Here is a 16,179-nt window from a genome sequence, read left to right as displayed (position 1 = left end):
TGACCTCCTGCAAGGGGGCCCTCAGTATCAGGGACTCCCACAAGGGAGCCATTCATCAGTGCGGGGAACTCTGAAAGGGGGGGTAGTGTTTTTAAATCCCTGAGTGTGCGAGTGAGGAACTATTTGTGGCTCCCCGCGTGCACTACAGGGTCCCAGGAAGCCCTCACCTGCGGTCCCGTGGTGACTTCCTAAGGCATAACACTGATTCACGTCCTATAATGGGACCTCTGGCCAAGCCCAGGGTTTCTGCGGGTTCACCTTCAGCCGCGAAGCATCTAAACTTCCTTTGGGAAGGCGGCCAGGCTGGCGCTGTGTTTGACACCCGCCTCCCCTGCCTGTCTTGAGACACGGACCCTGGGTGTCACTTTAAATGCAAGCTGCCGTGGGACATACATGTTTTCCCATTTCTTGCATTCTAGAATTCTTCCTTATTAAGTTCCTCTCTAAATGGCTTTCTCTTCTCTCCAGATGGGCACAGGGAAGAAAAATGGAAAGATCCCAAATATGCAGATTTTCTTTTTCTTTTCTTCTTTTTAAAATATTTTTTAGTTGTAGATGGACAGAACGCCTTATTTTATTTGTTTATTTTTATGTGGTGCTGAGGATTGAGACCAGAGCCTCTTCACATGTGCTAGACAAATGCTCTGCCACTGAGCCACAACCCCAGCCCAAGTTTTTTTTTTTCTTAAAACCTTTTTCTGAGGATTTCATAGGCTCCCACATTCTTTTTTTAAAATTCTAATTTGTTATATATGACAGCAGAATGCAATATGTAGTACACAAATAGAGCACAATTTTTCATGTCTCTGGTTGTACACGAAGTAGAGTCACACCATCCATACATGTACTTAGGGTAATGGTGTCCGTCTCATTCCACCGTCTTTCCTAACCCCATTCCTCCCCTTCCCCTCCATCCCCTCTGCCCTATCTAGAGTTTGTCTAATCCTCCCACGCTGCCCCTCTCATCCCCTTTATGAATCAGACTCCTTATATTAGAGAAAACATTTGGCATTTGGTTTTTTGGGATTGGCTGACTTCACTTAGCATGATATCCTCCAACTCCATCCATTTACCTGAAAATGCCATGATTTTATTCTCTTTTAATATTGAGTAATATTCCATTCTGTATATATATACCACAGTTTCTTCATCCATTCATCTACTGAAAGGTATCCAGGTTGGTTCCACAGTTTAGCTATTGTGAATTGTGCTGCTATAAACATTGATGTGGCTATGTCCCTGTAATATGCTGTTTTTAAGTCCTTTGGGCATAGACCGAGGAGAGGGATAGCTGGGTCAAATGGTGGTTCCATTCCCAGTTTTCCAAGGAATCTCCACACTGCTTTCCATATTGGCTGCCCCAATTTGCAGTCCCACCAGCAATGTAAGAGTGTGCCTTTTCCCCCACATCCTCGCCAACACTTAATTGTTGTTGGTGTTCTCAATAGCTGCCTTTCTGACTGAATATTAAGAGATGTGCCTGTGGTAAAAATTTGCTCCCATTCTGTAGGCTCTCTATTCACTTCACTGACTGTTTCTTTTGCTGAGAAGAAACTTTTTAGTTTGAATCCATCCCATTTATTGATTCTTGATTTTAATTCTTGTGCTTTTATAGCACTCTTATTAAGGAAGTCGGGCCTAATCCAACATGATGGAGATTTGGGACTACTTTATCTTCTAATAGGCGCAGGGTCTCTGGTCTAATTCCTAGGTCCTTGATCCGCTTTGAGTTGAGTTCCGTGCATGGTGAGATACAGGGGCTTAATTTCATCTTGTTGCACGTGGATTTCCAGTTTTCCCAGCACCACTTGTTGAAGAGGCTATCTTTTCTCCAATATATGTTTTTGGCACCTTTGTCTAATACAAGATAACTGTAATTACGTGGGTTTGTCTCTGTGTCCTCTATTCTGTACCACTGGTCTACCAGTCTATTTTGGTGCCAATACCATGCCATTTTTGTTACTGTTGCTCTATAGTATGGTTTAAGGTCTACTGTAGTGATGTCGCCTGCTTCACTCTTCTTGCTAAGGATTGCTTTAGCAATTCTAGGTCTCTTATTTTTCCAGATGAGTTTCATAAATGCTTTTTCTATTTCTATGAGGAATGTCATTGGGATCTTGATTAGAATTGCATTCAATCTGTATACTGCTTTTAATAGTATGGTCATTTGGACAATATTAATTCTGCCTATCCAAGAACAAGGGAGATCTTCCCATCTTCTAAGGTCCTCTTTAATATCGTTCTTTAGCGTTCTATAGTTTTCATTGTAGAGGTCTTCCACCTCTTTCATAAAAATACGGAACACTTCACGAATTTGCTGGTCATCCATGTGCAAGGGCCAATCTAATCCTCCCTGTATCGTTCCAACTTTAGTATAGGTGCTGCTGAAGCAAGCCCACTCCCACATTCTGGGCTGACTCTAATCTGATCCAAAGTGCACTCTATGGTGATAAAGTTGTTGTATGCGCATCTTCTCTAGAGTAATTAATTACAGCCATGTCATTTGGGGGTCTTTGTCTTTTCCTGAGCTCAAGTGTATTTTTTAATGACAAATTCACCTTTTCTCCTGAACCGTTAGTCTTGTTGTCTAACTGAAGTTTTTGGCCCTCTGTATTTCTTTCTGCTGTCTTGGCTCAGAGCAGTCGTTCAAGGGTTAACTCTCATCTACACAAGAGAAAGAAGGAGCCCTTCTCCTTTGAAGAGCAGGAAAAGGAACAGTGAGAGTAAATCTGCCTCCACAAGGATGAAAGGCCAGCTGAACCTTTGACTTCGGCATCCACCATGACTAAGAAGACTTTATTCCGAATGTTCCCAATTTCACAGGCTCTATTTTAATTTCTAAAGGGCTCAGTCTGACAGTCTGTATAAGAAACCCTTATAGCTCTTTTGAATCCTATCTGGGGAAGTCATACCTGGCAAAAAGCTATAAAAATTTTTGTTTTCTGCTAATTTCCATGTCTCTGTGTGCACACCTGCGTATTCTAAGTTGTGTCTACTTGTGTGCTTGTGTCTGCATCATGTACATGGTACCGAAAGTTGGCACGTGGATAAAGAGTGCTCACACCATTAAAAATGGACCCAAATACCTTTCAGTTCAAGGGACTTAAAATGGTTAAAGAGATAAAACATTTTTTTAAAGAAAACAAAGGCCTTTAAAATTACAAACACACACAAATTGTTTTCTAGGTGATCGACCACAAAGGGTGTTATTTTCTATAAAGTGTTTAAAGTGTACTGTGCTTTGCTTCTAGGATTTTTTTCCTCCACAGAAAAGGATGGCTTAAAATGTCCACTAAACTTGGTTTTCATGAGTAACCCAAGTTGAAAATGGGTGAATCAGATTTAATGTAAATGGGGTAAACATTGTAAATGTGGGGTTTTTTAATTGTTGGCCAATGGCCTGTGTAACTCTACATCATGTACAACCAGAAGAATGAGAAGTTATACTCCATTTCTGTATGATGTGTCCAAATGCATTCTACTGTCATGTGTGACTACTTAGAACTAATTAAAAAATGCAAATGGTAAAAAAAATTGTTGGTCAATGGTAAGAGAGTTTAAGATTGCTTTTTCTTTCTGAGTCTTCACTTACAGCAAGATGACTAAGGTTTAAAATTCTACTTTCAGGGCTGGGGTTGTGGCTCGGTGGTAGAGCGCTTGCCTCGCATGTGAGAGGCCCTGGGTTCAATTCTCAGCACCAAATAAAAATAAATGAATGAAATAAAGGTTCATCAACATCTAAAAAAATATTTTTTTTAAAAAATTCTACTTTCATGTATGTTTTATATACAAGGATTAAAAGAAGGAAAAATAATTCAAAAGATGATAAAATACTGTTGTTTTATTTGGACCTAAGAAGCATTCGATATTCTGACTCAAACTTTAGGCCCCTCAAGGCCAACACTCCTGGATTCTGACTCTGGGAAGGGTGTCACCAATGAGGGGGAAGCATCTGGGCCAGCTGCAGGGGCTCCCCCTCCCCACCTGCCCTGCACCCTTCACTCTCCAAGAGAAGGAAAAATCTGCATGTGCAAGTTTGTCTGTTTTAAAGGTTCCCGCCTGTCAGCCCTGGTTTTGGTGATCTCTTGTTTTTCTTATCTGTTACCTGCCCTTTACGACGTGGCATATTACGTTGATCTCTTTAAAAAATCTTAGCTGGGGTGGGGATGTGGCTCAAGCGGTAGCACGCTTGCCTGGCATGCGTGCAGCCCGAGTTCGATCCTCAGCACCACATACAAATAAAGATGTTGTGTCCGCCGAAAACTAAAAAATAAATATCAAAGAATTCTCTCTCAATCTCTCTCTCTCTCTCTTAAAAAAAAAGTAAAATAAAGATATTGTGTCCACCTATAACTAAAAAGAAAGAAAGAAATATTTTTTTAAAAAATGGTGCCAAGAGGCATTGCCTCTAATATGCAAGGATAGTGGGACACCAAAAAAAGAAAGGAGGAAGGAAGGAAGGAAGGAAGGAAGGAAGGAAGAAAGAAAGAAAGAAAGAAAGAAACGGGGGGGTGTGTTTTACAAGAGTTAAATCCTTTCAACCTGGTGCTGTGTCTCAGCCTGGCCCCAGGCAGCTGCAGATCACCTGGCTGGGGGCTCCTACATTGAGTATCAGTAACCTGGTATAAGAAAAAGGCTCAAAAGGAGAACCTGGCACAACTGACAGTGGGGAACTCACTGAAGATCGATGACATTATGATAAAGATAAGGGAGACAGGTCAGGCTCAAGAATAACCTGTGCTGGGGCTGGGGCCGGGGCTCAGTGGCAGAGCACTTGCCTCGCACATGTGAGGCCCTGGGCCATCCTCAGCACCACATTAAAAACAAACAAAATAAAGATAGTGTGTCCATGTATGACTAAAACAATATTTTTTAAAAAATATATACTGCCGCAGTCCGGCTGCAGCAAACTAACCGGGGGGGTGACGAACAACTTGTGTAGATTGATGCAGCAGGAGTAGGAGCCGTTTATTGCAGGACAGGAGCAGTATTTATACATTCCACACAGCTTATCTAATTAGCATAAACTAGATACATCAGTCAACCAATAAGGAATCTCCACACTTAATGGCTCGCTTTTGTTACTTCTCAAACCACTCCCTCTGGCATTTTGCCAGGCACCATCCAGACTTGTTTATGAACTCTAACATTCCCCTGGCAAAATGCCAGGTGTTATTTTGACTTGTTTACAGACTCTAACAATATACCCTGTGCTCCAACCTCTTGACTGCAACTTGGGAGAAAAAGATTAAAGCATAGTTTTTGTATATATTACATTGTCTGAATCTGCTCCTGGGATGAAATTTGTAATTTGTTGTGTGAATAAAATGCACAGATAACATTCATTAGGATTGATTCAGAATATGAATTTAAGACAGGGTCAGTTCCCCTCCCTCTCAGCCTTTCTCCAGGACCCTCATTAACCCTCATTAACCCTGGGTTCCTACTTTTTTTTTTTTTTTGCTAATATTTTTTAGTTGTCAGTGGACCTTTATTATTTATTTATTTATATGTGGTGTTGAAAATCGAACCCAGGGTCTCACATGTGCTAGGAAAGTGCTCTGCCACTGAGCCACCACCCCAGCCCAAGGGTCCCTACTTTTTGGATTGTTAATAGCTGCCCTGGGAGTCCGACTACCCCCTCTTGAAATATAGCAGATACCTGTGAAAAGGGCCCTTTCTTCTTCTTCTTCTTCTTTTTTTTTTTTTTGAGAGAGAGAGAGATTGAGAGAGAATTTTTTTAATATTTATTTTTTAGTTCTCGGCGGACACAACATCTTTGTTTGTATGTGGTGCTGAGGATCGAACCCGGGCCGCACGCATGCCAGGCGAGCGCGCTACCGCTTGAGCACATCCCCAGCCCCGGGCCCTTTCTTCTTCTGTGTCTCTGTGCACATGTTCGTGTTAGAGACCCAGCACGAGGCCTTCAGCCGCATACATCAGGAATTTTTTAAAGCAAGAAAAAGCCCCAGTGATAGGAAGGGCCCACTACGACACCAAATAACCTAGAGGTGGTGAGAGACTGGATCAGGCTCAGAATTTGGATTTTGTGTTCCTCTGGGGCTGCCGGCGTGAGATACAGTCTGGCGTTTTCTCTTCCTCTCCGAGGCCTGTTGCTGCTTCTCGACCAGTTTCTGCAGCACCTTTACAGAGTACCCAAGTGCAGGCCCCCGGCACGCTGATGTCCCTGGGCCCTGACACTAGACCTTTCCTGGCCCTGTGATCCCTCGTGGTCTATTTCCTTGTTCCCTTCGCAGAGGCCGCACATCCCCAGTGAGGTTTGGGGGAGCACTGACCTTTACTAAAATTGTCCTTGGGAAGTGAACATTGTCACATTGTCATGGAGCTGAAGAACAGGCCTCCAAAGCTGTCCCTGTCCTTTTACCCACTACACGAGCTTATACACATTTCTTTATTCAGGGAAGAAAATTTTGAAGCTCACCAAGTTAATGATTTTTTTTTTTTTTTTTTGCTACCAGGGTTTGATACCTGAGCCACATCCCCAGCCCTTTTTATTTATTTATTTATTTTTATTTTGAGACAGGCTTCTGCTAAGTTGCTTAGGACTTCGCTAAGTTTCTGAGACTGGCTTAGAACTTGCGATCCTCCTGCCTCAGCCTCCTGAGTCCATGTGCGCCGCTGTGCCTGGTCCAAGTTAAGAATTTTGAGGAGGAAAGATCATGCTGAATTGCCAGGGGGCAGTCACGGGATCTCAAGGAGAGAAGAAGTAGCACACACACAGGAGACACTGGGAACACACAGCAGAGAGCCCTGAGGGTGGAGGGCAGGGACCACCGACAAGGAACACGGGGGCCCCAGGGCCAGTGGGTGAGAAAGTGGTTGTGCCCTGGGAGCCCCCAGGAGTGGGGCCCTCCCTCCAGCTGCACTGGATTGGGGCCCCTGGATGCTGAACCAGGATTTGTGGCCCCAGGACTTCAGGGACAGCCTGGCGACATGTAAGCCAACACACATGGAGGAGCCAGAAATGAAGGTGACAGTCTGCTTGGCGTCACGGTCATCTGAAGTCCTTGCCAGATCACCCAGCTGGGGATACCTCCAGTTCTGACTAGGGGGACATAGCTGCTCCTGCAGGCCCAGGGGGCTCTGGGAGTGGAGGTTGTCACTGCTCTGACCCCGTGTCCCCAAGGCAGTTCTCCAGGTCCCTCAGGGGCAGGGGCCCTGGTGGCTGGGAGTCACCCTTCGTGGGGCTCCACCGCTCTGAAGACGCTCTCCCGTGTCCTCTTCCTCTACGACCAGCACGGACCTGGGGTCCCTCTGACATGATGGCACTGCATCTCCTGAGCCTCTCAGTGTCTCTGAGAATCAGCGTCTTGGCCAGAGCCATCGGGTCCCACGGTCCTTGCTCAGTTTCCCCGAGTTTCTCCGGCACCAGGGATTCTGTCCCTCGCAGCCTCCTCTTGCCAGCGTCCCACCCCTGCCACCAGGGTGACGGCTCTCTCCATTGTGCCACTGAGCACGGCAGGGACAGTATGCTCCACCTGTCACCATGCGCAGGTCCCCACGGCCAGCCCAGAAGCCAGTGATCCTGTTCCTGAGGCTCAGAGCCAAGTCCACTGGGACCTCTTTGGGGAGGAAGGCCGAGGCCTGGCTCCTGGGAGCGCTGAGGGGCAGCTGCAGGCAGAGCTCCGAGGAGGCGGTTTCAGGGGACACCCTGCAGGGACGTGAGGGGCCACAGCAGAGGGTCCAAGGTTCTTCCAAGTGCAGCTGGGCCCTTCCCCCCCCACTGAGGAGCTCTGCAGCTGAGTGGCCCTCAGAGCTGTCCCACCTGCAGCCGTTTCAGGGGCTCTAGTCCCTTGGTGGCAGCTGACACTGGCCATGGGCTGTCCACTTGGAAGGGACTAGATTGAGGCGAGGCACTTGCCTGTGGCTCCCTGTCCTTCCCTTTCCCCAGAAAGAATGTCCCCAGGAGCCCCGAGCAGCGGGCACTGGACATGGGGCCGTGGTGGGGTCCTGGGGAAGGGACCTGTGGAGCAGCAGTGTGGTCCGTGTGGCCTGCCTTGCACTGTCCCTCCCCAGGCCTGGGGCGACCCTATCCACATAATCCCAGGGTCACATGCTCTTGTACCATTCTCTAAATAAGCATCTCCCCTTCTCTTCTCAGGAAGGTCACCTGAGGTGTCGAAGCCAACAAGAGCCCAGCTGCAGACCCGCTGCCCCCGCCCAGGCCCAGGGCCGCCCTGCTGGGTGGGGACCCCCAGCCAAGCTGGGCATGGAGGTGCCAGGACGCGGGCGGACGGCAGGAGCAGGTCCCTGCACCCTCCACCCAGACAGGAGGTCAGAGAGGGACACGAGGACTATATATATACATATTTAGTTGTAGTTGGACACAATACCTTTATTTTAATTACTTATATGTGGTGCTGAGGATCGAACCCAGGGTCTTGCATGTGCTAGTCAAGCACTTTACCACTGAGTCACAACCCCAGCCCCTGAATCTGTTTTTTTTTTTAAATCAAGTGTAACTGTTACTTGTCATAGTGGCCATTGTGAACTAATACGGTTCATCATTAAAGAGACCAGGATCTATTCCAGTTAATTTTTATGAAAAGGGACTTATTAGAGGATTTTAAATGGTTTACAGAAGTGTCAGGAAAGTAAGTGGAATAGATCCTGTATTGACAGCTCAGGTGGCACTTCAAGAACCAAACCACAGAACTGGGCCCCCCGAGACCATTTTCCTTCCAAGGTCAGAATGCTTAAGCAGGAATTGGCCACCACCAACATGATCAGGACGGCAGCACGACCAGGAACTGACACTGTGAAAAACAACTGTCCTCAGGAGACTGCTGGGATCCAGGTCACCACAGCAAGCAGACCTGCCCTCACACTGCAGCCAACAGACCCATGGCCACCGCCAGGCCCACCAGCCAAATCTTGTGTCCGTGCATCTGATGGGAGAAATCCAAACAGGAGACAGAGTCTGCCGGGTGGAAGTCTAAGAATAGGATTCTCGGTTTCCCAGTCCCTGTTGACAGGAAAATGTAACTAATAAGGTTCTTGAAAACACAAAATGAGTCAGTACACATACAAATACAAGTTCTCAGCACAGGATCAGTGTTCAAGAAGCCTTAGCTCCTGTCTGCACCATCGATGCCTGTCCAGGGTCCTGAATCTTCATTTCCCTCAAGAGCTTAATGATTTCTCCAAATGCTGTGAGGCTAGGGTCTCCTGGCTGGGGCTTCTTGGGAATTCTTAGCCAACAGTGAGAAGAGGCAACGGTATCAGGAAGGGAACAGAGAGCCCCATAAATAGCCTCAGGCTATGGGGAAACGAGCTACCAAAAGATTTCAAGAAAAATGCAAGAAAAACTTATTTTGACCTTGTTGTCGAAGAGCACCTTAGTGCTGAAAGTTTTTCCATCTTAATGGAAACTCTGGGCTGCTTTCACGAGAACCACAATTGCTGGTGCAGAATCTGCCAGCTACCTTGTGATCAGAATCATCAGTGGCTGCTGCTACAGTCTCTGGGTAAGAAGTCGGGGAATAGAATGTGCTCACGATTGCAAGTCTCATCCCACAGGTGACTTCTTAATTTGAAGGAAGGACAGAAACTTTTACAGTGGAGAAATCAGACTAACTCCAGCTTACGCTGATCACCGAAAAGGGGACACGCTGACAACACTCCTCCTGATCTGATGTGCTGAGGATACAGTACCATCCTGGAGCTATTTGGGGGGAAATGTTTAGACTGAATCTAAATCAGGAAGACAGGACCAGGCAAACCCAAGCAAAATATCCTATAGAACAACTCCCTAGGACTCTTCAAAATGTCAGTGTCATGAGACTAAAACAAACAAAAAGACTGTGGAACCATTTTAGACCAAAGGGAAGAAAGAAACAAATTATTGATTTCTAACTGTGATATACAGGTATTGATTGAACCAGACCTTGGATTTCAAATATATACATTTTTTTAAAGAGAGAGAGAGAGAATTTTAATATTTATTTTTTAGTTTTTGGCAGACACAACATCTTTGTTTGTATGTGGTGCTGAGGATCAAACCCGGGCCGCACGCATGCCAGGCGAGCGCGCTACCGCTTGAGCCACATCCCCAGCCCCAAATATATACATTTTTAATTGACAAAAATTATATATATATGGGGCTGGGGTTGTGGTTCAGCAGTACAGCACTCACCTAGCACGTGTGGGGTGCTGGGCTCAATTCTCGGCACCACATAAAAATAAAATGAAGGTATTGTGTCTAACTACAACTAAAAAATAAAAAAATATATATGTATGATGTACAACATGTTTTGGAATATGAATACATTGTGGAAAGGCTAAATTCAGCTAATTAACATATACATTACCTCATATGCTAGTCATTTTGTGTGTGTGTAGTAAGAACAATTCAAATCTACTCTCCTAGACATTTTTTTTTCTTTTTTGTTACCAGGGATTGAACCCAGGGGCGTTTAACCTCTGAGCCACAAACTCAGTCCTTTTTTATATTTTATTTAGAGACAGGACCTCACTGAGTTGCTTAGGGCCTCACTAAGTTGCTGAGGCTGGCTTTGAACTCTTGATCCTCCTGCCTCAGCCTCCCAAGCTGCTGGGATTACAGGCGTGTGCCACCTCACCTGGCTTTCCTAGCCATTTTCAAGTATACAGCATCATTGTTATAAACTGTAGGCACCCCAGATCTTATGCTACCTGTGTTAGTCAGCTTCCCATTACTATAACAAAACAACTCAGATAATCAAGTTAAAAAGAGGAAAGGTAGGCTGGGGATGTAACTCAGTGGCAGACTGCTTGCCTGGCATGCACGAGGCTCTGGGTTCAATCACTAGCCATGGAAAAAGAAGAAAAAAGATTTATTTTGGCTCATAGTTTCAAAGGCTTCAGTCCACAATCAGTGGGCCTGTGGCAAGACAGCATATCCCAGCAGGTAGAGCGTGGAGAAGCGATCTGTTCACCTTGTTGTGGTTGGGAAACAATGAGAGGGCGAAGGTGGAAGAGCCTGGGGTCACAGCGACCCCTTCAAGAGCATGCTCCCGTATGGCTGGAAGACTTCCAACCAGGCCCATCTCTTGGAAGTTCCACTGCCTCCCAGTAGCACCACAGACTGGGGACCTAGCCCCTAACTCATGGGGCTTTGGGGGACATTCCAGATCCAAACCTTGCCACCCCACCTCATTGACATTTTGGATTCTTGGAACAGCATCTCCCCAAATTCCCCCTCCTCAACCCCCAGAACCTACCTACCACCAAGGTGCTCTCAGCTTCTATGAGCTAAAGTATATTTTTTCAAAAAACAAAGCTGTTATTGGTATAAGTGGGTAAATTTGAACATGGAGTGTGTGTGAGATAATGTGTTTTAACGTCATTGACGGAATGTGTGAATTTTGGAGCACTGAGGTCTCTGTAGGAGAATGGTCTTATTTTTCGGAGATTTATGTGAAGTATTTACGTCTGAAATACTTTGAGGTCAGCAACTCAATTTCAAGTGGGAGAGAGAGAGAGAGAGAGAGAGAGAGAAGGGAGGCGGATCCCCTGGGACTCCTACCTGGTGTGCTTTGTACTATTGTTAAAATTTTTTCTACAAGAATGACAGTTTTTGAGATAAATAATTGAGGCTGAATCGACACGTATTTCTCATTAAGACCTTTACATGTTTCCAGCAATTGTAAGAGTTTCTTCCATTCCTTGGAGTGTCAGCCAGGGCCTCATTCACTCACCATTCACTGCATGCTGATTGTGAGCGAGGCTTTGTTCTAAGGGACAAAACACAAAAATCCTTGCTCTCACAGGAGGACATCCTAGTGGGAAAGCTCCCCAGCCCTTTTCTGCACCTGCACCCTCGATGTCTGGCTCCGGGCATGCGACAGAGAGTGCTAGGTGCCTGGGCTATGTCCATCCTCCGCTTTCCTTTGTAACAGAACTCCCATTTCATTTCAGGTGACTGTCCGGCCTGGCAAAGATATTTACCAGCCTCCCTTGCAGCTAAGATGGCTAAGGCCACACCAAAAAAAAAATTCAAATATTTGGATGGGGCACCCAGAAACATTTCTTAAAGGGATTCAATAGCTGACAAGTGTCCTTCAGTCCTTCTTTATTATTTCTTTTTTTTTTTTAATGTGAATATGATGGCTGAAGTTCCAGCCGCCACAATGAACCAAGAAATCAAACCCAGAGTGCAATCTATGCGCTGAGATTGGCAGAACAGAAGGCTAGAAGGAGCTTGATCCCTGCTGACAGTGTAGACGTGTAATCCTGACCTACCTCTGGACTCGTTTTATAGGAGAGAAGTAAATCTCTGCCTGATGGTCAGTCTCTATTCTCACTCAAATATGACTCGAAGCCCTTGGGAACCACAAACCAACCACCTAGAGCTGATGAGGGAAGGTGACCGAGGGCCGTTGTTTATGGAGTGCTATCGATGGGCCAGACAGCCGTCACAATCGCACTTTGAGATATACCCATTTTACAGGGGAGGACACTGAGGCACGGAGCAGTGGAGTCACTTGGCCAAGTTAACACAGCTAACGAGTAACGAGTGGTACAGCCAGGCTATGCATGCATCCATTTGGCACCAATGGTTGCTGTCTTGCAAAAACAGTGAAGCCCCCAGGCAGTGTCAAAGACTCATCTGGGTGGCCCTGATGAGCCACTCCTGTCGGACGCTCCATGTGGTCTTCCTGCCCACTGAGGGCGGGTGAGACAACAGGGCATTCACAGGTAAGTACCTGAGCTCGGACCTCGAGCTCTTGGAAAGACCCTCCCCACCACGAGAGGAAGCCCAGCCTAGATCTGAGTGATCGAGGACCACCAGGAAAGGGCAGCCACATGAGCAGCCCAAGTGACCAGGACCCAGGCAGCCTCAGGAGTGGGCACAGGAGGGATCAGTAGAGGGACCACCAGGTCAACTCACGGAATCTTGAGAAATAAGAATCGCACTGCTGTTTCTGCCCCTCCCCCCCCCCGTGTTGGGGTCATTTGTTACATGTCAATAGAGAACCAAAATAGGTAGGTAGAGATACAGGAAAGGACCAGAGGAAATATATAGAAAAGGGACAATTCTTTAACCAGCGTCTCCGTCTGTTGTGCTGCTATAAAGGATACCTACGACTACGTGATTTATAAAGTACAGAAATTCATTCCTCAGAGGTCTGGAAGCCGGGAAGCCCAAGATGGAGGTGTCTCCCTCTGGGAGGACATTCCTGCTTCCTTCTCTCATGATGGAAGGCAGGCGGGCAAGAACGCAAGCTGACTGATGGCCACGTGAAGCCTCTCCTGTGACACCATGGATACCAGTCAGGAGGGCGGAGCCAGCAGGGACTGATGGCCTCTTGGAGTCTGAATTTCCTAAAACTATCACACTGGCAACAGCTGAATTTTTTTTTCCTTCTTTTGGTACGGGGCATTGAATCCAGGGGTGCTGAACCACTGAGTCACATCCCCAGCCCTTTTTTATATTTTATTTGGAGACAGATCTTGCTAATCTGCTGAGCGTGGCTTTGAACTCGAGATCCTCCTGCCTCAGCCTCCTGAGTTGCTGGGATTACAGGCTGTGCCACCACAACCCAGCAACAGCTGAATCTGTGAGAGGATCTTGGCGACCATTCATGGACCCTGTGTAATGTAGGACCCAGAGGAAGCCAGGGAGGGGAAGAATGAAGTCAGCATATCCAAGTGATCAGCCATCGGGCACTGACATTCTCGGCTCCCAGAAGATGCCATTACATGAGAGATGGCACTGGACTCGGGAGCCTGAGATGTGGGTTAAGATCTTGGGATGAGCACTTTCTAGTTGTGTAATCCTTGGCAAGTTATTTCACTCCGCTGTGCATTATTTATTCAGCCTCAAATGCCTGTTATAAAACCCTGGAAAGTGCAACCTCATCGAAACAGAGGAGCTGGCTTGCTTCCTGAGGAAGGAAAGACGCAGGTGCATGCAGATGTCAAGGCTCATCAACGACACACTTTCAACGTGCGCGGCTCACTGTATAGAAATCCTACCTTCCCTGGACGGTTCTCTTCTGTGTCAGCGTGGACAGGCTACAGTAGCCAGTTGTTCCATTAAACACCAGCTCAGGTGCCCCTGAGAAGGGGCTTTGAAGATGTGATTAAATCCACAATCAGTTGACTACATTAAAGGAGAGGATTCTCCATGATCTGTGTGGACCTCATCTAATCACTTCAAAGCAAAACTCAGGTTTCCTTGACAGAGAAGAAACTCTACCCCGGCAGACGGCAAAGCCAGTTCCCTGCAATCCATCTCTCTATATCATTCTCTGTGTGTGCACCCCTTTTTCCCGGGTGGAACCCTGACTAATACATTAATAAACTGGTTTTACCAAAAGGTTGAAAAATATACATGAAGGACCCGGCACGTAGTTCAGTGGTAGAGCCCACACCCAGCATGTGTGATACTCTGGTTTAGGTTCCCGGTGCAAAGAGGGGGAGGAGGAGGACAACGAAGAAGGAGAAAAGAGAAGAAGAGAAAAGAAAGAAAAATAAATCAAGAAGAACTATATGAACCAGGCATGGTGTTGCACACCTGTAATCCCAGCGGCTCAGGAGGCTGAGGCAGGAGGATTAAGAATTCAAAGCCAGCCTCAGCAAAAGCGAGGCGCTCAGCAACTCAGTGAGACCCTGTTGCTAAATAAAATACAAAATAGGGCTGAGGATGTGGCTCAGTGGTCGAGTGCCCCTGAGTTCAATCCCCAGTACCAAAAACAAAACAAAAAAGGGGGCTAGGGATGTGGTTTCGTGGTTAAGCACAAAAAAAGAAAAGAAAAAACTACATGAAAATAGAAAAATACCTATCCGTTTTTAAAAATAACATTTTAATTATGAATAAAAGTACTTGTATTAAGCAATTACCCATGCTCAGCAGGATTCCAGGTTGTAGAGATCCTACATAGACATAGACCAGGGCTAACAGAGTCCTGCACAAGGTTCACATCCTCACGGGGAGGAGCAGAATAAACAGAACTGCAAATAAACACATGTCACATAGGGCGCAGTGCCACACAGAAAGTGTAAAGCAGGGTTGGGGCAAAGCGTGCTGGCAGTACCCATTTAGCTGAGGATGAAGCAGGAAGCAAGTTATGCAAACATTTGGGGAAAGGATTTCTGGTGGCAAGAACTGCAAGTGCAAAGGTCCTGGGACAGTGCTGTGATTGGAGTGTGTCCTCCAAATCTCCTCTTTGGTCCCAGTGTGGTAGTGTTGACGGGGAGGACACTTCAAGAAGCAGGGCCCAATGGAACATAAGTAGGTCATGGGGGAAGCTCTTAAAGGGATTAATGCTGGTCTCAAGCACAGGTTGTCATAAAGCAAGGCCAAGCCATGCACATAGCCCCTTTGGCATAAGGCTGCTTCCCTTTCCAGTTCTCCACCATGTTGTGATGCAGCCAGAGGGGCCCTCTCTAGAGATCAAACAAGATGAGGCTGCCTGATTTTGGACTTTCATTCTCCAAAATTGTGGACTCAATAAACTTCTTTTCTTTATAAAATACTCAGCCTCAGGTATTTTGTTATAGCAACAGAAGACAGACTAACACAGGTTGTATAGATGACATCTGTTGTTTGGGTCTGTACAGCATGTACTGACTGCTGTGCTGGTCTGAGACCAAATGAGAGAGACCATAGTAAACTAATCAGGGGAAGTTAACATAATGAATTGTGAAGGAATGAGAGGAGATTACATACAGTGGAAAGAACTCTTAAGGGCACCCCAAGGCTGAGGAACAGTGCCCAAGGAGGGACCAACTTGGAAGTGGGATTCAGGCCTTCACTGCTGGAAGATAGAAAAGTTCTCCAGGGAAGCAGAAGCAACCCTCTGGGTGCAGGTAAGCCACGGTTGGTGGGTGGATGGGTGCACAAAGAGAATTGGGGTGCTGCTGAGGTGCTAACAGAACTAGGAACTAAAGAGGACATCCTTTGCAGGAGGCTGAGGCTCTTCCATGTGGGGCACCAGCCAGGATAGCTCCAGGATAGACAGACGGATGAAGTCTGGGTCATCAGTTCACACATAGCCAGCCCATGTCCCCCAGCCCAGCCTGCACATGCTGGGGGCTGGAGAGAGGATGTAAGGACAGTGACCACCGGGCTAGCACCATATGAGGTGCCTGGAGATGCTGCCGCCACCTAAGTCAAAAGTGTGGGGGAGAGAGGGGGGCTGGGGCTGGGGCTGGGGCTCAGAGGTTAAGTGC

At 46.6% G+C, this 16,179-nt stretch overlaps 1 protein-coding gene and 1 non-coding gene across 2 annotated transcripts in view; both read right to left on the bottom strand.

Annotated features, from left to right (window-relative positions):
* Ifnl3 (interferon lambda 3) overlaps positions 1 to 16,179 on the bottom strand; it is a 71,226-nt gene that overhangs the window by 49,476 nt on the left and 5,571 nt on the right. The gene's annotated exons all lie outside the window — the stretch shown is intronic.
* Positions 2,291 to 2,393, bottom strand: LOC125612671. The gene has a single exon (XR_007343151.1). It is a non-coding gene; the product is annotated as a U6 spliceosomal RNA (small nuclear RNA).

This window comes from Marmota marmota, unplaced genomic scaffold, assembly GCF_001458135.2.
Source record: "Marmota marmota marmota unplaced genomic scaffold, marMar, whole genome shotgun sequence".
In the NCBI taxonomy this organism is placed as follows: domain Eukaryota; kingdom Metazoa; phylum Chordata; class Mammalia; order Rodentia; family Sciuridae; genus Marmota; species Marmota marmota.
The sequence above is the reverse complement of the archived record's forward strand: the minus strand, read 5'-3'. Positions and strand labels throughout refer to the sequence as shown.